We start from the raw sequence: 22,258 nt of genomic DNA, 5'->3' as shown, positions 1-22,258 counted from the left end.
CTTTTCTGTGGGCTGCCCTACGAATCCCTGGGTATAGCCATCCTATAAAAAAGTCCTGTATTATTTCTTTTTCATGCAATTTCACCAAGCAGCGTCTCTAACTATATCCCCTTGGGTAGATGACCCTAACTCTGCAACCTATGAAAATTTAACTTTTTCATGATATAGTTAAATAGACTGGTGCCTGAGAAGCAAATTTCCACCTTCATTTCAGATATCATTGCAACTTAGGACACACCATATATTCCCCCATCCGTATTTTTAAAAAATCAAAGGAGTTTGATTTTTTTTTCCCTCCGGTAATTCTTAAGGTCACAATTAAAAAGCTTAAATGAATTCCAGGTTTCCAACTCCCAGATTTCTATTTCAGTTGGGTCAAGTCCACAGTGTGCTATCTCACAGTCCACCGATGAAGTGCTCGTATTTGTGGCCTGCACGGAGTGCCGAACGTAGTAAGCCTGCCAGCTTTCCGGAGCAATGGGCTTCGGTTTCCCATCTCCGTTCCTTTAGCAGCTCCTGCTTGTTCCTGCCGTCGTGCCTTCAGCCATGAACCTACCATTTAATCAGTGGTGTATTACAATGGGCCTGGTGCAGTCAGCAATAGCGAGGCCAAAATTGATTGGCTGTTTTTAAAAGGAAAAAAAGAGGACAGAAAATTGCTCTTTTAATCTAGGTACATCAGATCGTGCCTGCCTGCTTTCCACCTGTAGCTAAGTGTAGGCAGGAGCATTCAGACTGGTGATAGTACTTCTTTGTGCGTCTTTACTCATACTTATCCACTTGGGGGTAAAAGCACCAGGGTATCTTCAGAACTGAGTTTTCACATTCACGTGAGAAAGCTTGTGCTCTTTTTCTCTTCAAAACAAAAAATTATCTTCCTTTTTGCCCTCTCTTATAAGAGTTGAATAAAAGCAGAACACATTCAACCTTTTCTGCCTTTTTTGGTTTTGGTTTTTTTTTTTTTTTTCCTGCCATGAAATCATATCTGACTGTGACATCACAGTGTGTTGCTTTGGGTAGCCTTGTGATGTATGAAGGCGAGGACCTTAATTGGGTTAACAGAGCACATCATGAGCAGTGGCACAGGAGCACTGCCCTCCAACTAGGCAGTTCTCTGCTTTAGGCGGTGAGAAAGGAGCAGAGACCAGCTTGGGAGGAGCTCTTGTTCCCACGGACTGTTTTTTTTGTTTTTTTGTTTTTTTTTTTTAACTCTGGGCTTTCTCTTCTTTTAGTATATTACTAACCAATGAAATTATTTTCTAAAAAGAAAACTATGCTTTGTTTTTTCAAACTGCAAGGGGTGGGGGAGGTGGGAATGTGTCGGCAGGTTTGTTCTATACCATTGATTTGTAACCAACAAAGGAGATGTCTACTTATGAGACACAAATCAATGCAACCAGACTGCGAAAGTGCAAACAGAGATGTGAGAGAATTATTCAATCATTAGTCTTCTATGGAATTTCAAAACGTGGAATCTTTTGATTGTCCCAATACAAGAAAGGAAGGAGAAAGAAAGAAAGAAAGAAAGAAAGAAAGAAAGAAAGAAAAAGAAAGTGAATAACTAGAAGAAAGGAAGGCAGGACAAGACAACTGGTTCTAATTTCTCAAGGCTTCTCTCTCACGATTATGAAAAGGTCAGGCAAGGTTATGAGATTCCTAAAAGATTAACAATGTTGCGAATGAATTTCAGAACTCATTAACCATGTCCTCAGATGCTGTTGTGGAAAACTGGTAGACCAGTTTATGCCTGAATTTCTGCTTCAGTCTGCAGTAACCTTGGCTGCTGTAAAATCGACACTTGCCCGCAAACAATCTTTATCCAAAAATAATCGGTAACAAGTAGACATAGCACTTACATAGTATTTTTTCATGGTATAAACAGGTTACAAGAATTAACAAACCAATCAGACAAGTAGAAAATGTAGCTCTAAGAAGCTTTGCTGTTTATTTTGCAAAACTTCACCAGTTCAGACCAACTAGGAAACAGACAACTGATCTGCATTAGCTCAAAGTATGAATCATCATGGAGTATTTTTATGTACTTTGAACTGAGATTTCAAACTGTTAACAACTAGAGTTTCTTGAGAACTGACTTCAAAGTAAGAATTGTCACTAGCTTATAAAATATGTGTATTTTAAAGTATTTAAAAAGTTTTTTTCCCCTCCTATAGGTTAAACATGGTTCTCCCTTTTCCTTCCCCAACAGTCTTAACACAATTATTTTTCTTAGAAAACTAAAAATCTCTGTTACTTAAAAATCCATTTTCAGAGATAGGGAAAAGGTATATTTCAACACAATCCCTATCTTATCACAGATTGTAAATGATGCTGGATTTACCCTTTGGGGGAAAGGGAGAAAAGATGATCAGATGTTACTTTTCTGAACGTATAAATTATTACAAATACCTTCACAATTTTTAAAGCCTTTACATTATGTCCAATAAGGCCAGAGTCCTGTTCAAAATCTAGGGGGAAAATGGAAGCCCAGAGAAATGTTCTAACTTGACTATATATCTTTGCTTCCACCCCTATGATGAATTTCCAAGACTTACCTTACCCTTAAAAGTGTACTATTTCTTTGTCAAAGTTACATGTTAGTTACATTGCCTGCAGAAATCAAGGGAGGGAAGTGGAATGGATCAGAAACCTACAAGTAAAGTAATCAAGAATGGATTACTGAGCAACTTCTTTGAAAACACGAATGCTTGCAATAAAAGAATATAAATGTCACACTCTGTGTTACACAATCACAACTTTGAGGTTGTGATTTTCTGGCAGTTCAGACTTCTGAATTACAACCCTTCGCAGAGAAGTGAATAAAGACCCTCAAACATCCAAATGAGTGTCCCAACGTCTCTGATCAAACCCTCCTTTCAAGCAATATTGTGTGTATAGCACTCATTTACCTGATTTTCGAACCCAAAGTGGACTAGAAAATATACCTAGCATAGAGGTTTGGAAGGAGATGGCCCTGAAAAACTGGGACAGTGACGCCAGGGAGCTACAGCAGTGGATAATGGCTGCCACTTAGCCTATGGCCCTTAGACTGAGCAGTGAGAGATGAGTCCAAATCTCAAGAAAAACAGGAGCAATGGGCACTCACAAGGGTGACCTCGTATCATATGAAAAAATGTAAACACGATCCGCTTAGTCTGTTTATGAAAACAGCGATATGTAAAAGTTTTGTATTGAAAAAAGTGTAATATATAGTTTATTGCTTAAAGAGACAAGTTTATGTCATTAAAAAAAACCATATATATATGGGACATTTCATTCCCCAGAGTGGTTTTTGTTGTTGTTGTTTTGTTTGATCTTTTATTTTTAATTTGGAAAAAAATTAGGAAGTCTTGCAGTGACATTAAAAACCTAGAATCTAACTAACACTACTCAAGAAAAACCCTTGGAAGGAAGGCTATTTATTCTTGAATATTTGTTCAAGTCCAGATCTTTTAAAATGAAGATGTTCGCTGTCATTGATCTTAGTTTTATAACGTACGGTGGCATCTGGAGTAAGGCACCGCTGCGCCTGTTTAGCTGGTTTACTTTGTAATACGTCATTGTAAGTGACCAAAAACATGGTACAGGAAGTTGTTTGTGCGTGTTTTCATTGCTTATGCAACTTCCAAGCAGAAAATGTTCTTGAGACCAGATGGTAAAGAACAGTCAAGTGCAAGTTCTATTCTCCAGATGTATTGATGTTTCATGTCTTCTTGAAGCCAGTTCAAATACATTTGTAAATGCAAGTCTTAACTTTTAGTAACCCTTTCCCTTCTGCTAGCCCCTGTTTCTGTCAACAAAGAATTGGGCTGGTATATTTAATTACAGGCTCTCGAAAGCCAGCTGTACCATGCAGTGGCAGTGCCGCAGCCACATACTTCAGCTGAGTAAAAGTGGATCACGTGCTTTTGCACGTATCTGATCACTGTGCTACAGTGATAGCTATGTGTTTATGTTTATGGTACCAAAGCTCTTTTCAACTTCATCCTTTCCAATAGTGCACTTTGTTAAGACAATTAAAACACACACACACACACACACACACACACACACACACACACACTTACCCAGTGTTTCTATTTGGCATGTGGGTGTGTTTTTTTTTTTTTAATCTGCTCAGCAATTTGGGAGTTTGCTTGGAACACAGATGAGTTAAGATAAAAAGCTGTTTTTCAAAAAATGTCCCTAGTAAGTAAAAATGAAGATACTATATCTGAATGAATGTGAAAAGTTGTCCCCTTGTATATTTTTAAAGCTTCCCAAACCATCCCCAGTTCTCAGCCAAACGCAGCCTACCCAGATTGTCTTTAGGAAAGTAGCAATTCACAGAGATTTGCAGTGAACCGTGCATCAAACTGCACTTTCTCTTCAGTTCCTGCTCACAGCTCCACCATTTTAGAATATGGTGAGATATGCCAGAGCCCTACCATCTGTTTAATGGGCTAATTATGTTTACCACATGCCTACTTCACAGGAATACCATGAGTGAGGTTGCCAAACATCATACAAATATATATGTTTGTATATATAGATATAAAAATATACACATAAATAAAATCATATACATATATAACAGCATCCAGCATTTCGGAGCTTCATTCTATCTTTTACTATCAGAGTATATCATGGCCCATCATGTAAGCCCAGCTAGGCAATGTCAGAGTTTATCATAATTCATTGTGTGGCCATCAGACTGAGGGGGTTTGTGGGTAGATGAAATTCAGATTCTATACACATAATCTCTGTCTGCCTGTTTTTGCTGCGCCCCATATTCTCCCTATTAAAATCTTGACATTTTAGCTTCATAATTAGTACAATCAAACTTTATTACACTATATGTTGCTATATCCCATGTCTTAACCTCTTCTTTTAAGAGAGTTCTTACTTTTCCTTTATTAAGAAAAAGAAAAGAAAAGAAAGGTCAGGCCATTCTAAAACAATCCCTTCTGTATAAGACTCCAACTTTCCTTTACAAGGCCACAACTCTTATTTACAAAGCTACAGCTTTTCTCTTATGTACCATGGCCTCTATATTGGACTTGTTCTTAAAGCCTTTCTTCCTTTTGTGAGGACCCTGCAACTCTTAACAGTCTTTTTCTCTGGTGTTCTCTGAGCACTTGCTAAATATGTGTTGTCAGTAATTCCTGGTTGTCACATAGGCTAGTTTTCACTCGCTAGCCATGAAAATTACCACTGGGTCCCAAGTTGGGTCAACATAAGCTGCTTTGTGGAAATGGGGCTTGAGCTAGGTGGCTCTTAAAAGATAGGAAGAATCTTGGGCAGTAAAGGGAGGCAAGCAGAGGGCATCCTAGGTGACGGGAATTAAACCAGCAAAGAAACAGGAGAGAGATGGAAAAGAGCAAGTCATGAGGAACTGGAGTGCCTAGTCAGGATATGATATAAGCTCCAAGTATTGGGTTTTCTGTGTGGCTCCTTTGTCTACGTAAAGCTAGCTCCGTAAACTCTGGACCTTCCTGGCGTTGAGGATGAAGTGGCCTGAGAAATACTGGGAGAAATAGACACGTCTGTACACAGACTCTAAACCCAATATGTAACATTCTCTTTGAGAAGGAAAAAACAGTAACTACATATGAAACTATCATCGAAGTAACATTTTATTTGGTCTTTTCTAAGATACAGGAGCATTTTAAAAAGCTTTTCTTTTTCCCTGAGTGTTACAGTGTTTTCTTACATTGCTTTCACTGAAGTAAATTATTCAAACAGAGCTGTTTTGTTTTATTTGTTTGTTTTGGTTTTTTGCAGCTTTATGCTTACCAGGGATTTCAACAAGTTGAAAGAGAAAAAATAGCCAGGACGTAAATATAGAAATAACTCAATCAGATAAGCTTGCATGAGAATGAGTGAGGGCTGGGATGAGGATAAGGAAGAATCTTCCTCAGGGCCTGGATGATCATGGTTTTATTCAATGTTTAAATCTGATCGAGAAGAGACATTGATATAGAAGGAAAGGGAGAATTATTCTCCTATTATTTTCCCACATATACTAGGAAAAAATGACATGATTATTTACTATATGACATCTAGAATCCAGAAACCTAAGCCTAATGCAAACCACAGAGACACAGATCAGGAGAAAGCAACATACTCACCAAAATGAGAGGAAGGGGGAATTGCTCTGTCTTCTTTCCTTACATTAAAATCAGCAAATGTTAAATTGGAAAGAATCTTAAAGACCATCTCATCCAACACTCCCATTGTACATATGAGGAAAGTAAGGCTCAAGAGAAGCTTCATGAGTTGTAAGGTCATTAACCTTACAGTTGCAGTTATTAACAAACACGGCCAGGGGACCCAGATCCTCCAATTTATAGTCAGATGCCTTCCAGCCAAACCATTCTGTCATCTCTAAAGTTTCTCTGAAATCAGTTTAGAGAACACTAACTTTGCCTTATTCCACCAGTGTTGTTTTAATGTCTCTTAATTGTCAAGCTTCTCAAATTGCTTTGGATTTAAGTTTCCTTTATAATAATTAATTGCTGGATTCTTATAAATGATGCTAAAAATTAAGGTGGGTTCTCAGAAGTATTCTGAGTATTCTACAAATAGGGAGAAGCTCACTAGATAAACATATATGCCTCTTTTTCCTAAGAATCATATCATTCCTGTAAAAATAGCGTGATCATATTATCAGACTTTTCGAAGTTTCTGGAGCTCCAGACATTTGTTGGAATGCGTAAATAGATCAGACCAGATCTGCTCATTTACCCCCTCAGAGCTGTCCCTGAGATGTTCTCAAACTGCTGTGCCTTTATAAGGAAGTCATTCCACTGCCATCAGTATCACCAGCTCCTACCATCATCAGCATGGCCAGTCACTACATACTGATTGCCTATCGGGTTCAAAAAAGGCTGGACTTGATACTGATATTTTGTTCAGTGTTAGAGGAGAAAGAACATGATGAGAGCCTGGCATAGCCCAGCTCCCTTCTGTGAATAAACAGTACATCACTGACAAGAGGCATTCAATAAATGCTTAATGAAAGGGGAGGGGGCACCTGGGTGGCACAATCGGTTAAGCGTCCAGCTCTTGATTTCAGCTTAGGTCATGGGGTTTGTGAGATCAAGCCCCATACTGGGCTTCATGCTGACAGCATGGACAGCACCCGCCATTTCTCTTTAAAAAAAAAAATCTCTAGATTATTTGGAAATATGAACTCTAAGCTTTTGATACAATGTCATGTGGTTTCTTGCACCACATGTGGTTATTATGATCTAGCTGTCAGCAACCATCCGGAAATGCTCATATTATTGCAATGCAAATAATATTAATAATCACTTGCACATTTGAAATGTGTCTGGCCCACCAAGTCCTTGCTCAGGTACCAACCACACTACTGTTGAAGGAACTGACTAACATAGTACCCTGAAATTTCAGGTAAGTGTAATCCCCTCACAAACGCAGAGGAGAGCCTAATTTGTGAGGCTGAGAGGAGGAGAGGCAACCTGCCTGCTCTTCCAGAAGCAGGAATCATTCAGCAATATCACCAAGTTAGAAGGGAAAGACTTTGATGAAGAAAACAGTGGCGTCTTGTGGCTATTCATATTAAACATTTAGTCGACCATTGTACCAACTCTAAGATCTATCTACTTTGCAAAGTGAATGAAATAAGCAGAAGATTCTAGCCCCATCAGCCACATCCCACCACTGTGGTCCTGTTGTTAGGTGGGGTGATTTAGTGGTGATGATCCCTACTGTTATGCGTTTGTGTATTTGTGAGAAAAACCTAGAACTCATTTCCTCCAGAAGCCACATCCATATGGCCAGTAGCAAAGACCATCAGAGAATAGCAGCGGAGTTTTATTATGCACTCCAGCCAGATTTGCAAGTGGGCTTAATGAAACATTAGTAATTCTCCTTCTTCCTCTCTCTTCTCTTCTTTTTTATTCTTTTATTCTTTCTCTTCTTTACTTAAAACTACTTTGCTTATGGATTTGGAAAGCATTCTAAAAGGAAAAGAGGCACAGTAAATCCTATTGTGAGGGAACACACACCACTTTGACATATAACCATATCCATACGCCGCTTTCTATCACTAACAACTGATGAGCAGCAGACTAGCCCAGGTGCTGGTCTTCCAAACGGGTGTTTCCAAGGACAGTCTTTGGTTTGAATTAGCCTAGTCCACTGTTCCATGTTACTGAATAACCAAAAGAGAGAAGAAAGTTTTCCTTCTATAGGCCTAGCCCAAATGAGTGGCAGAATGTAGCCTCCATCTGTAATTTTCCATAAAGTCTTCCCCCAGCCCACTTTACACCATATTTAGAGCTGTGGGGCTCTTGGGAATGCACTCTCAAAAAGTAATGCCTGCAGTGATTGTTCTTAGGTTGGCCATGATGAGGCAGTAAGGAAATGGAGACATACAAGTTGCAAATTTATATTATTTTTCCCTCGTACACTTTTTAACTTGCCATCTGGAGCCTAATGTTTTCCTCCACATGGGTGGTTTAAAGACAACTTACCTTTATAATTTTTGAGTCATTTTTCAGCCTGTCCTGTTATTTGCTTTTTGGTAATCACCTTAACGGGTGGCTGAGTGGGGATCATGTACGAAAAGACCTCATCGTGTCTTACAAGGCAGAGATTAGGCTCATGGGAAAAATACAGTCTTCAGATGCACGGGTTCTCTCTCCCAAAGAGAGTGGCTCAGATTACAGTGCCTGACACTGTATCACAGGCATAGTGGGACACTGCAGCCGTGTTTTCAGTTGCTTTTCTCTCTCTGGAATTTTATGCAATGACGGTAGCCAAGAACCTTTGGAATCTCTCTCTCTCTCTCTCTCTCTCTCTCTCTCTCTGGTTGAGCAGAAAGGATAGGAGGAAAAGTCCTTTGAAAATCAAAGCTCGCTGGTGGTGGAGCAGCCAGCCCCGTGAGACTTCTAACCCTCCTCCTACTACGTATACCTGCCTTCCGTCTTTGGGGTTTGGGCTTTTACACACAGCCGTAGAATGTTAGAGAAGGTGTCTGTCTGCCGTGTTTGGAGTTTCTTGCTATTTCGAATTCTTTGAAGAAGAATGCTTGTTTCCTTCAGTTTATGAAACAAACTCAGTTAAACATACCAGTCATCAAGCCTGTGATGCACGATTACTCAATATATTTTAAAATAAAAAAAATCAATTGTGCTGTCCCCTTTCTCCCTCTGCTCCTCCCTGTCTGTCTCCCTTTACTGTGAGGCACTGGGAGTAGTGTGTGTGTGTGTGTGTGTGTGTGTGTGTGTGTGTGTGTATGTGTGTGTCTGGGAGGAAGACAGACTCCCTACCTGTAAATGGCTTGCTATTATTAGACGTTCAGTTACCAGGGGTTATGTAAGACAATTGAAGCTCTGTTTTTTAACAGAGACATGATTCATGCTGCTTGTAGTAACAGTAACCACCTCCAAACGAGACAGAAACCAGACGCAGACAAAGGCTGGAGAAATCAATGCCGACTCAGTACAGCCATTCTGCTGATACCCTCTGCCTTTCAATCAGAGCAGCACTTAGGTTATCAGGATAGGAGGCCCCTGCTCATTCTGGGTCTTTTCTGTCTCCTGGGGCTGTCAGGTAAAATCATGCAGGCTGCAGAGTCGTGCAAGAGAAAACTGGGCCTCGGGAGCAGTGCCGTCTGACCTTCCTCCCCAGCTCCCTGGACGTACTGTCCCCAGGGTCTCCCCAGTGTTTCAGAAACACCTGGAAGAACAGGGATTGTCACCTACACTGTGGCTCAGAATCCTCTGTCGCTTCTACTCAGAGAGGTTGGAACTTGGAGGTTTGGCTCACCCACTCAAGGAACTTGGCTCAAGTGATGCTCTGTGACAGACTGGGAGAGGAGGGGATAGTGTGGGATTTGACTGATTTATTACAGCTTCTCCCAAAACCTGAATGGAAATGGACTGGGCTGTCAGCTCCCACACACACAGGGGACCCATTCCTAATTCTTCTAGTGCTCATTCTTTGAGACTACAATGATTCAGTGCTTCACAATGCAAACTACTTTCGCATACTCAGCTTACCTCAGCCCACAACTTTATAAGATAGGAAAAACACACATTTTGTAATCAATACTCTTTTACAGGTGAGAGGCTTTATAGCTGGAAGGTAATTATGCCATTCATTGATTCCTTGCACTTGAGTTTATAATGTTCAGAAAAGTTAGTGACTTGGCTATGGTCACATGGCTAATTCTTACCAGATCCAGAAGATGCACCCAGATCTTCTGATTCTCCACCTAGTTCTCTGATTCTCAGATTCACTACAAAGCTTGTTGGCAGCCATGGTATTTTTAGGGGAAAAAATGAGGGAGGGTTCTTCTGAAAACCTTGGTTTTAAGACTAAGCTTTACTGCTCATTATCTAGGAAACTTAAACCTCTCTTCTCCACCTCAGTCTTCTCATCTAGGTAACTCATGATGGGGAGAACTCATTTTTAGAGAGTGTCCATGAAAGTACCACATAACCTTTAATGTGTCTAGATCAATGTAATGCATTGCCAATAGGTCCCCTGTCTCTTGCCACAGGTGACATCCAGGAGAGGGATGCAGAGATCTCAGACTTCACCCAGAACATAAAAGTAAACTACCTATTTTACTACAAAAAGAAGGAACTAAGGTATTTTACTGTAAAGACAGCCCATGGCTCTCAGAAAACAGCATCCTTGACCCAATGGCCTATCACACATCCAAAAGTCAGGCCACCGTTCATTTTCGCTCTCAAATGTGTAAATTGTCCAGAAAGACAACGCTAAAGGAGCATGGCAGAAAAATATCTAAGCCATTTCGCTTTACCAACCCAGTAATCTCCCACAATGAAAATCCCAGTTTTAAAAGCACTTATTTATTAATTACTACCAATAATGAATACTGTAATTCTTTCTCCTGACTTTTAACTAAGGACCATAGAATTTTTACCATTATCCTACTATTTTCACACATTACATAATACAATGTATACCTATTTTAAAGTAAACCTAAGTAAACATTTTCATTTATAAATAGTTTTTAACTAAGTCTTTGTTTGTATAACACTTTGCATCCAGGAAGGTAGCAAAATACTTCACAGACTGTACTTTAAATAAAACGCATGTCCTCTTCTGCTAAAAGATGAATATCATTTGTCTCTGCTTTAGTTAGTTTTAAGGAAAAAAACTATACTCTTTTCCCTCATACTACTCCCTGACTAGACATCAAGACACCAAATTTCTAGTCCTAGCCTCACTACAAACTCAGTATTAGAGAACGCATTAAGTCCCAACTTCAGATAACAGCTAATCTGGAAAACGCAAAGCCTTTTAATACCTGGCGATCGCCTGAGACTTACAATTGCTGTTGCTCTTAAATGATGTGTCAGTAAAAGAACTTTATGAGAAAGATGGAATTCATTGTTTGGGGGTTGCATCTTGTGCTATGGTAGTAAAGCTGCCTTGACTTCTCCAATGTAACGTGTCTTCACAATGACCCAAAGAGAAAGAGGGTTGGAATATGAGTGAAAGGAAGAGTACTGTCAGTCCTTTGACATTCTGCAGGTGGTCGCTACATACTCTGGGTATCAGGCGTTGTAAGCAGTGAATGTTCACACACGACTGCCCCTGACTTCCCTGTAGAGGAAAACAGCCTTTTCTTTTTTATCAGGTTACCATGATTTGATGATCATGAATGTTAATCTCATCGTTGGTAGAGAGGCATCTGTTCTAGTGGTACCTTTTATAGGTCCTTGGATGTTCCTGCAGTATTTTACCCTTCTCCCCATTTGTTGTCAACTAATGCAAATTCCTGTTTTCACCCAAGAAAACAGCTACCTTTGCTCACCTAGGTCTAGTCTTTGTCTCCTCAAAGCATGTGTGTTACCATTTGAAGAGGTGATGATGGTAATGGTGGGTGGTATTTCTTCCCAACAAGGTGGTGGTACATTCCACCTGGGTCTGTAGCATACTAAGCTCTCCCAATTGCTACAGAAATCAAATTCGGATCTACCATGTCCCAATGTTATCCATATGTATCTATGGCAACTTTTAATATGATTATAATCCCATACTATGCACAAAGGGCTGCACTGTGTGCTAGAGTTTCTGTAATGTACAAAACAAGATCCATGCCCTAGAGAATAGACACTCTCCCCAATGATACAGAAAACAGGCGTTAGACTATATGCATTTATTTTAGTGCTCAGTGAGTGGCAGAACTCAATATGGGCAAGACAGTTTCACAAGGAAAAGTTTCATAAGGGATACATCATTTTGCATGGGCCTTGAAGAAGGGGAAAGGCTTAGATGAGAAAAAATGATAAAGGCACTAAACAGCCAAAATACCGTGTTCAGGGGCTCAGAAATACAAATGTGCTCAGTCTTTCTGACACCCTGTAAGTTAACTGGGCTAGACCAAATGGAGTATTGACAGAAAGGAAATCTGAGAGGGCCTATTTGGTATAGATTCAGTAAACTTACATGTCCAGGCTAAAGAATCTGGAACCAGGGAAATCCATTAAACCATCTTTTCTCTAAGTATATTCTGAGGTTGATAAGTGTTCCCTCTAAAAAGGACAGGGGAATGGTTTGTAATCTAATAACTCTGGGCAATGGTGGGGGGTGTCTTCAGCACCTTTACTATCCTTATGCGCATTATAAGTTTGCAAGAGAAACATATTGCTTACAGTGTTTCCTATATTTCTGTAACCAAAGAATTTTCTTTAGGGTGCATTTTTGAGTTCTAGTGTTCCATAAAACTCATTTTGAGATATACCACCTGGAAACATTTTGAAGGGCAGGAGTTGGAGGCAGGGCAAAACACTGTCTTGTGATGATTAATCTGGCACTATTATGAATGGATATGTCATCGACTACAGAGAAGAAGATATCATTGATGGGACCAAAGGGAAGGAGAAAGATCAGAAGAAAAGAGGATGACCTCCAGCATATGGAGAGAGTGTGGGAAGAGGCATAGATATATCTTGAAGAGCAAAATGATGAAAATCCAGAGATATCAGAGAAGAAGATAAGAGCCAATGAGCTTACCACACTGGATGGTCTAGATCATCTTACCAATGTAGGAGGCAAGGTCATCAACTGAAGAAGAGAATGGAGCATGAACTCGATGAAGTAGGACGTATTAAGAAAAACTACTGGAGGGGCGCCTGGGTGGCTCAGTCGGTTAAGCATCCGACTTCGGCTCAGGTCATGATCTCACGGTCCGTGAGTTCGAGCCCCACGTCGGGCTCTGTGCTGACAGCTCAGAGCCTGGAGCCTGCTTCAGATTCTGTGTCTCCCTCTCTCTCTGACCCTCCCCCATTCATGCTCTGTCTCAAAAATAAATAAACGTTAAAAATAATTTTTTTAAAAGAAAAACTACTGGAGATTTGTATTTAGAAGCAACGCTGAGCAGGAGTGAGGGTCCAGATGACATGCATGTGTCAGGTTTTGTACTGAGGGTGGGAGAGAATGATACGTGGTGATGGATTCATGGTTGAAGAACACAAGAAAATACCCTGTATACAGAGGGTCGGGGATCAAGGAAATCTGAAAGGTTATTGAGAATAATGTTGAAATGGTTGATCATAGAGTAAGGCCAGGCTGGACATAGACATCCAGTGAAGTCAGCCAGGGCCTACTAATGGCCAGGTGAAAGAGTTGATTTCTTAGGCATTAAGGAAGGGGGTTCTCAAGCTGGGGTTGGAGCATTTGATGTCAAATGTGAAGCCTTAAAGAGTACATTGGAACGAAGATGAGAGGTATAAAGTCACTGGAGAAGGTGGTGGTAAAAATGCATGGGGGAAAATGGTAATGAGTTTTGTACTAAAGTATCGATCGAAATAGAGGGAAAATATAAATCAAATGTGGAAGGTTTGGGCGAAGGTTAAAAACAGGTTCAAGAAAGCAGCAGAGAACCATGATGCAGACTCTAGAATAAAGCTATGGCAAGCACCCCAATGAACAGGAGTGGGATGCAGGCAGGAGATCACAAGCTAGGTGTAGATTAAGATTCAGAGCACTGTGATTCAAACCTGGCCTTAAAGCCCAGCTTTGCTACCCTCTCTGGCTTTATGACCTATGGTATATATTTTTCACCTTTCCTAAATGTCAGTTTTCTCATCTATAAAATCAGAATATAATCTCTACCCCCAAAGTGATTATAAGAAATGAAACTAAACGATGTATGAAAAGTGCCAAGCACAATACATGCCACACAGCATTTAGTTAACAGGATCCAGGTTACAATGGAGGTGATGGAAGCAAGACAAGTGGAGTGATGTTCACTCTGGAGACAGTGACAGTGTGTTCGCCAGGGTAATGTCATTTTGATATTCTTGGTGCCTATTTTCTCCATTTAGCCACAACCTGTAATGACTAGTCCAGAAAACATACTCAGTACAAGAAGCAAGGTATAGATAACTCCGCTATAACACAAGTATGCTGCACCATAGATCGTGTCCGTGTTGGAGTCCTCATTATATAGTTTCAAATGACCTTTCTGCCAGGACCTGTGGCAGACTTTCTGCTCAGAAAGATTCCAGAGTCGAGTGACTTAGAGAAGGAGTTCTCATCACCATTCATTCATTAAAACCAGAAAAATTATTACCGTCTGTATACGTATGTATACATATGTATATATCCATATATGATACGTATGTATTGAGATACATATCTGTCACCTGATCGGAAAGATCTCTTATTTTGAAAACAAGAATCAACTGTACCTGATAACTCCATGTCTCCTGGGACATGCAAGTGTTATTAACAGAGTTTGTGAATTGTCAAAGAGGAATCCAGAGGTCTCTATGGAGAAAATTAACATAGATTTTATGTGACAAACAGCAGGACCTTCTATTTGCAGGGCCATCCCAGGGGTCTTCAAGCCATCAGAGGTATTTCTTCTGCACATGGGTTAACTAGTGGCTAATTAAAGAGCTAAAATATTTTAAAGTAAAATATTTCTTACAACATTAGAAAGCTGAAGATGAGGGGGTTCCTGACTTGTTTGCCTGGCCATGATGCCTTCGGTGCCTTATTCTTTGAATAGTTTTTCTCACCACTTTCCAGAGGGGTGGGATTAGTGATGTAGACTTGGGAATTCATTTCAGGTGATTAGCTAAATAGTTAAAAGTCAAATAGATTTCTTTAACAGGTTTAGTGGTTTAACAGGTTGATGAGCAACTTAATCCCCACATCCTTCTTCTCAGGGGACTATTAGAGTTTTAAAGGCCCTTAAAAATCATAGAATCCACGTTTTCTGGAAAATGGAAAATGCTGAGCCTCCTACAGGTTAAATGACTCATCCAAGGTCATCCAGCTGGTTCTATCATTTCACTTTCCCTTTTCATCCTCTTGCTCTCTTTAACTCTCCCTCCTTTTTTCTCTCACCAATATTTTGTGTCCTACAACCGCCTCTCTGCCAATTATTTCTTGGATTTATCCCACCTTTGTAAAATTTCCTAGCCTCAAATTATGAGACAGTGGGTCTTTGCCAATTAGGAAACCCTCACCACTAATTCCTCACTACATTTGGGGCAAAGAAAGGAGGGAAGTGGAACAATTTTAAATTTACTGTGATCTTTGAGACAGCTTTATCTACACCTGGGAATTGCTGTTAGACAATTAAGGTTAGTAAAGCTCGTTGAATTTCTCAGAGGAAAGGTGTTATTTGAATTATTACCAGATAATTATTGTTAAAAATAACAATAATGTAAAAAATAGGAACTTTACATGTTAGAGGCATTATCATTTTAATTTCCAATGGGGTTAGTGGAGCCCTGGGGGATCGAGGAACAATTTTTTTTTTTTTCATAATGTGCTCTACGCCAGAAACTCCTTGAATTCTGTCTAATGCCTGATGACCTGACAAACTGGCCCAGAATCAGAAGCCGGTCATGCCGTGTGTGCTGTTAGCCAAGTTATTCAGCTTGAACTGCTCCTTCGAAAACAGTAGGAAGGCGAGAGTCAGACATAAGACCTGTGGTACCCAGACCAGTGTCATCGGCATTACCTGGGAGCTTTCTAGAAATGCAGAATCACAGACTCAGTCCCAGACATGCTGAATCAGAAATCCTGAATGATTCGTTTGTTCATTAGCGTTTGAGAAGGCCGATATAAGATGTTCTCATCTTCAAATAGAAAGGAGCTAGGAGGAAGCTCCATTTATTGATAGTTTCTGAAAGAGTTCCTTCACCTGAGGTCTGTGCTCCCGGTTTTTGTGTTTCCAGTGGCTCTGAATCATCATGGAAATAGCATAAGCCTCTTTCTTGTGCTGAGGTCACAGTGGGAACTAGAAATGTGTCCATGCTGTGTTGGAACAGTTGTATAATTAAAAAAAATAATAATAACCCAGATTTAAAGTCAGAGGGATCGGGCTCATATCTGACCTTGAATTCTGACCTCACTATCCATGGCTTTCTAATCTTGGAGTGGTTACTTGAGCTCTCTTAGTCTCACTTTTCCTCATCTGTCAAATGGGCACGCTAATACCTTCAGCACAACGTTGCTGTGGGGATTAAGTGAGGATGTATTTATGTGTAAAAATTCCCCATGCCATCCCTAACAAAAATGTAGACATCTAACAAATGGTAGCTATTATTGTTACTATTATCTTTTTTGTAAGCTTTGGTCACAAAGGCCCCGTCTGTCATTTTAGAATGCTTTGGCTTGATTTCCAAAGAATGGGAGGAGCCACAGTGAAATGAGACCTCCACAGAAAATTCCATGCAGTGATCTGCGGCAGTGTGTTACATAACAGCTCTTCTCTCCAAGGGCTTGCAAGACAGAGCTACAGAGCCGTCAACAACAATAAAACAGACTGGAGTGGAAATGACCCACTGTCTCCCCTGCCTCTGACACCATCAAGAACTTTGCCAGCTGGGTTCCAAGAGCAGATTCTTTATTACAGTGATGATGTAAGAGGCAGAGAGAACAGCTAGATTTCCAGATTCTGGGAAGCATGCATAGCTCCAGTAGCCTCTCAAGATGATCTTTTGCTAACTAATTTGGGTGTAAATTTTAAAAAATAAAAAATAAAATTAAAAAAAAGATGATCTTTTGACTTAAAATATGAGTACATTGGATATGGAAAGCCGTTGCATAGAATAAATATGAAACCTCATGAAGGCATTTTCATGGAGTGTTTTTTTTTTCAATGCTTTATTTATTTTTGAGAGAGACAAAGTGCAAGCAGGGAAGGGGCAGAGAGAGAGGAGAGAGGAAGACACAGAATCCAAAGCAGGCTCCAGGCTCCGAGCTGTCAGCACAGAGCCCGATGCGGGGCTCGAACCCACGGACCACGAGATCATGACCTGAGCCAAAGTCTGATGCTTAACCAACTGAGCCACCCAGGTGCCCCTCGTGGAGTCTTTTTTAGAGCCTAACCACCCTCTAAGCAACAAAATATACCACACTGTGCAGTAGTTCTGACTAATGGCCCCTTAGGTGTGTGGTGAGGCATGCAGGGAAGTAAGAAGGGGGATTAGGTGACAGGCTGCCAAAAAATGAAAGGAAGATTACAGCAGTGGGGTGTGAGGCTAAGAAAGGGGAGTTTGAGTAAAGAACAGAAAGATTCCATCTCCATTTAATTATAAAATGCACAACTTAAATCAAATGTTAGGCATATTTAAAATGTACACTTATCTAATTACACAATGAATTTGTATGCTTTCAGGTGATTTTTCATTGCAATGTACTAGACATATCAGTCAGTGATATCCTTTATCATTTTAATGTAGTTGCCAGGGGGAGAAAAGAGAAGGAAGCTATATCTGGTGAAGTGTTGATAACCTGTCTGGCCATAAGATGGTTTAGTAAGAACTATAGAGAGCTCTTGAGCCCAATTTGCTGTTTATGTGGCTACTGGGGTGTTGCTATTGAATGGATGTCTCGATTCATAGCATGGCTCCACCATACTGGCCAAAAAGAATATGATTAATAGTACCAAGTTTTTCCTCCAGTGAGTAACAATGAGTAAGTACTCACCTGAGAGAGGCAGATGAGGTCTTATAGCACTGTAGGCTACCATTTAAGAGCCCAGCTTTCCTGCCAAGTGAACACTACGGAGATTCCTGGAAAAGCCTGTTTTTTTCACCTAGGTGAACACTGTCATCCCCATGTGTTTACGGGGTGGAGATTTTCATCTTTGGGTGAGAGGAAAGGATTCTGGTTGAGGATGAGGATAGAAAGGAGATTAAGCAATTACTGTTTCTCCTATCATGAGAGGAAAGAAAGTTAGAACAGACCTGGGAGCCCTCACCTATGCATTTCCACAAGTGTCGTGACACAAGGAGAGAAAAATAAGTGAGAATGTAAACAAACTTACAGGATAAATCCCACACAAAACTAGGTGGAAAAAGTACTGATGTGGGTTGCATTATAGCAGGAATGCCAACAGCCTCTGGTTCCACAAGGTGAGAATTTAACCATAGAATTACTATGGCATGTTTTCACCAAGAACTTTAGCTGAGCCCACTGCTTTTCAAAAGCATGAGGAATTTCTTCATCCTGGTTTTCACCCTGAGTTTATCACCCCAGTGGTGTTTGCAATATTTTCATAATTGTCTCTGTGGATCATGTTAGAAAGGTTTACTTCCTTGTTCTTTGAAATCCACCTCGTTTTTTTAACGTCATTTATCTATAAAAGGGTATTTATTATTTCAGTTTATTGAAGTGAACAAGTGAAACAAAATTCTTTGTATCTTGGAACCCAGTATATGCTTGCTGGCTGTGTACCCCATTAGCCCCTCACTCTCTCTGATCTGGTCACTGTCAACGGTCTTCTGGACCTATTGGTGCCGAGCAAGCAGGGATAGATATTTAAAGATTCGTAACCTTTTCTATCAGTTATTGCTGCTCAACCAGGAACAGGGATGTGGCCTTGAGCAAGTAAGTTCCCTTAATCTCATTTGAAAAATGAGAGGTGATGAACTTTCATGTCTTTCCAATTCAGTCTCCATTTCCATGAATCTAAGCAAGAATTTTGATTCCTTTTAACTTTGGTTCAGCAGACACCAGCCGAGCGCAAGTCTGTGTGCAAGGCATTGCACACTACAGGGGCACACCAAGTAAAAACTGTCTCTACTTCCTAGGAGCTTATAGAGAAGGAGCCAAATTACATAAATAACAATCCGAGTCCGTAGAACGTGCAAAGGGAGTAGTGCAGAAAGTGCTTGAGGACTCAGGACACTTTCCTTTGGGAAAGGCTTCATACATGAGGTGGAATTTGGATGCAAAAGAACGGAACTTTGCCGCTGTGTAGGAGTAAAGGAGTAGAAATTAGACTGGGGCTATCTTGTAGAGGCCTTGAATACCAAACTGAGAAGTTTGAATTTAATCCACTAGGCAAAGAGCAAAGGAATAATATGTTTAGAATGGTACTGGAGGAAAATTAATGTGGTATTGGTGTGAAGGACTGGCTAGAGGTAAAAAGGACCTGGAGGAAGCAAAGCCATAGGGAGGCCCTGGCATGAGCCCAGGCTCAGGTGATAAAGGGACAAATAGGTGTTGGGATAGAAAGTAGGTGTTGATTTAGGAAGCACAGCCTCAGCACAAACCACATCTCTTGGCAGCTGATTGGATGTGAGAAGCAAAAGAAAAGGAGGCATTGAAGATGACTCCTCCATGGTAGGACCAAGTAACTGGGTGAAGAGGGTACCAATCAATGGCAGGAAATGGGAATATAGTTTGAGGGAAGGCAATGAATTCTGTTTTAAACTTTCTGAATTAGACGTGCCTGTGCTGTATTTGATGGAGGTGTGAAGTTAGTGGCCCTACCTTATTCATCTTTTCCCGGTGCCTGATAGATGCTAAGCAAACACGCATGAATGAATAGATGAATGAATGAATGAACGAATGAACAAAGGAGTGAATGAACCAATAACCAGAGGCTATTAAGAATGTGGATCTGGAGCTCTGTAGACAAGCAGGAACTAAAGATAGTCATGTGGGTGTTCGCTATGGAGAAGTAATTGTTGAGTTCATGGAGGGTGGGTGTAGGCAAAGCCTGAGAAGAGAATCTTGAGGAACAGGAGAAAGAAGACAAGCCAGCAAAGGAGGCAGAGGAGAGAACTGAGAGGTGGGAGGAAAGTCAGGATAATGCAGTGTTCCAGTGAGAAGGGAGGACAGTTTCGGGAATAAGGTGGTTGTCAGGGCTCCGTGTGGCCAAAGGGGCAAGACCTGGGGAGGGACCTCTGGGTGCGAGGCTGGAGACAATCAGAGGTCAGTCCTGTAGCCCCTAAGGCTGAGAGCCACAGGTTAGAGGACACAGGAGACAGTGGAGGTTCCATAGTATAGGGCGGAGTCACAGTAAGAGCTCAGACCTTGGCCAGGCCAGTGGTGGTTTTAGAACAGGTAAGAACTAGGCAGCGAAGCAGGAGGGGCTACAGTAGAGTCAAGGACACCAGAAGAAGAGCTGGCTTGACAAGGTTGAAGGACACCCCACCCTCCCCCATCTTTCAAGCAGGCTTGCATCTCCCCACCACAAAATCAACTCCATCTGCACAGACAGGGTGTGGTGGAAGATCCCAGACCACTCCGGCCGTCAGGTGGGCACCCTGAGAACGGACCCTGGGTGACATCCTCTTTTCTTCCTCTGCCTCCCCTGTCGTGCTGCTCTCTGGTGCAAACGTGCAGGCCCAGACTCTCACCTGAGTCCCATCAACGTGAATGATCTGTCTCCATCAACGTGAATGATCACCATCACCTATCATTTAACAGCCTGTCTTTCTTTCTTGTCTGCTCTAGATGCAGCCGCTCTCTGTTCCCTGCCCCAATGAACATCTGCACTAGGCCCAAGCCTTGGAGTGATTTACCTGAAGAGTGACACCATTGATTTGGAAACTACTGTGAGTACACCCTGCCTCCAATGAAAGGCTTCTTAGTTCGCCCAGTTTAAAAAACAAACAAACAAACAAAACTCACACAGCTGTAACTTTCATGCAGATGAAAGTTTAGATGGCTTTGTGTCCGGAACACAGTGAGGTCACCAGACTCAGTCGTGGGGTGCCTGCCACGCCCGCCCTGAGCAGCATTGCGCCCTCCTCACCAGAGGGCTGTGCTGAGCCAGACCCGGGCAGACCTTGCAGGGCCTGGTGCTCTTCTGCCTGGTCGTCTGCACCCCCACCCGAAGCGATGGCGGCTCCCGCGTCCCCTCTTTGCCTCTCGTCACCTTCTGCTGACTCTCACCGCAGCTTGTCATTTCATGCCACCCTGCTCAGATCCATGAGCCAGCTCTGTCGTCCTCATCTGCCTGTTGTCTGAGTTGCATGCCGGCACTGGGCTGTTGCTTCCTTGCTCCTTTAGGAGGCCAACGCTCTCCCTGTGGACTCTGGGCTCCTCAGCCACGTCTCGCAGCCATTGCTTTCAGCTCAACCTTGCCCTCTGGATGCATGGCTGTGTGAGTGTGATTTAGTTTCCTCTGTGTCAGCCATTGATATAGGAGAAGTACAGCCCTTACAAGGCAAGGTGCAGAAATAAGTTGGGGTGGGAGATACGATGCCTCCAGGAAAACACTTAGTTTGGTATCAAGTATTCATTAACCGGTGCTAAAAGTAACAGATGAATATATGCGTTTTTTTTTTCCTGGAAAAGCCAGAAATTTAAATTATTTAGAGGCTCTGCCTGCAAAATAACTTAATTATACATTTTAGGACAAAACCTCGTTCTAGTTGTGTTTTCGAGCTTTCCTGTATGGTATGAGGCAGGTAATGGGATGGTGTTTTACAGACATCTCTGTTACTGGAAAACACTAACCCTGGGAGACTAACATCCCTCTTAGGCTTTCAGGTAGGATTTTCACATTCCTATTTTCTACGTCTTTAGCTATTCTGGCATAAATCATACCCAAAGGGATAAAGCTGGTGTTTTTGTTTTGTTTTGTTCTTTGCATTGCTTTTCACCTTTAATGCTTTCAGTCACCTGGATGGTGATTGGTGGTAGTGGCTGTGTAGGTGACAGGCAGGCTTGCCTGGACAGCACAGACATGGGGACCATCAGAGCAATCTGCAGTACTACTGGGGACCAAAGATATGACGAAGAGCAAAAATAGTTTCTTCAGGGGCTGCTGGTAGCTCAGTTGGTGGAGCATCTGACTCTTGACCTCAGCACAGGTTCTGATCTGAGGGTTGTGAGTCCCCGCTGTGCTGGGCATGAAGCCTACTTAAAAAAAAAAAAATTCTTTATATCCAGGCAAGGAACTTACTTGTATGAACACCTTCATTCATCCTTAAGTTTTAGTGCAAGGAGTGCCTTAGAAATTCCCACATCTGGATGGTCTTCTGGGTTTTTCTGCATCCCAGCATAACTG

The 22,258-nt window shown here is 41.4% G+C and overlaps 1 protein-coding gene across 50 annotated transcripts in view; it reads left to right on the top strand.

Moving 5' to 3' along the window:
- Positions 1-22,258, top strand: part of ZBTB20 (zinc finger and BTB domain containing 20) — a 762,566-nt gene that overhangs the window by 686,853 nt on the left and 53,455 nt on the right. For all 50 annotated transcript variants that reach the window (XR_008298139.1, XM_053221871.1, XM_053221870.1 and 47 more), the window contains one exon: positions 20,698-20,798. The gene's annotated coding sequence lies outside the window, so the exon portion shown is untranslated. The remainder of the gene's footprint in view (positions 1-20,697; positions 20,799-22,258) is intronic.

The sequence above is a fragment of the Acinonyx jubatus genome, chromosome C2, assembly GCF_027475565.1.
Source record: "Acinonyx jubatus isolate Ajub_Pintada_27869175 chromosome C2, VMU_Ajub_asm_v1.0, whole genome shotgun sequence".
Lineage (NCBI taxonomy): Eukaryota > Metazoa > Chordata > Mammalia > Carnivora > Felidae > Acinonyx > Acinonyx jubatus.
This window is presented reverse-complemented; position numbering and strand designations above follow the sequence as displayed.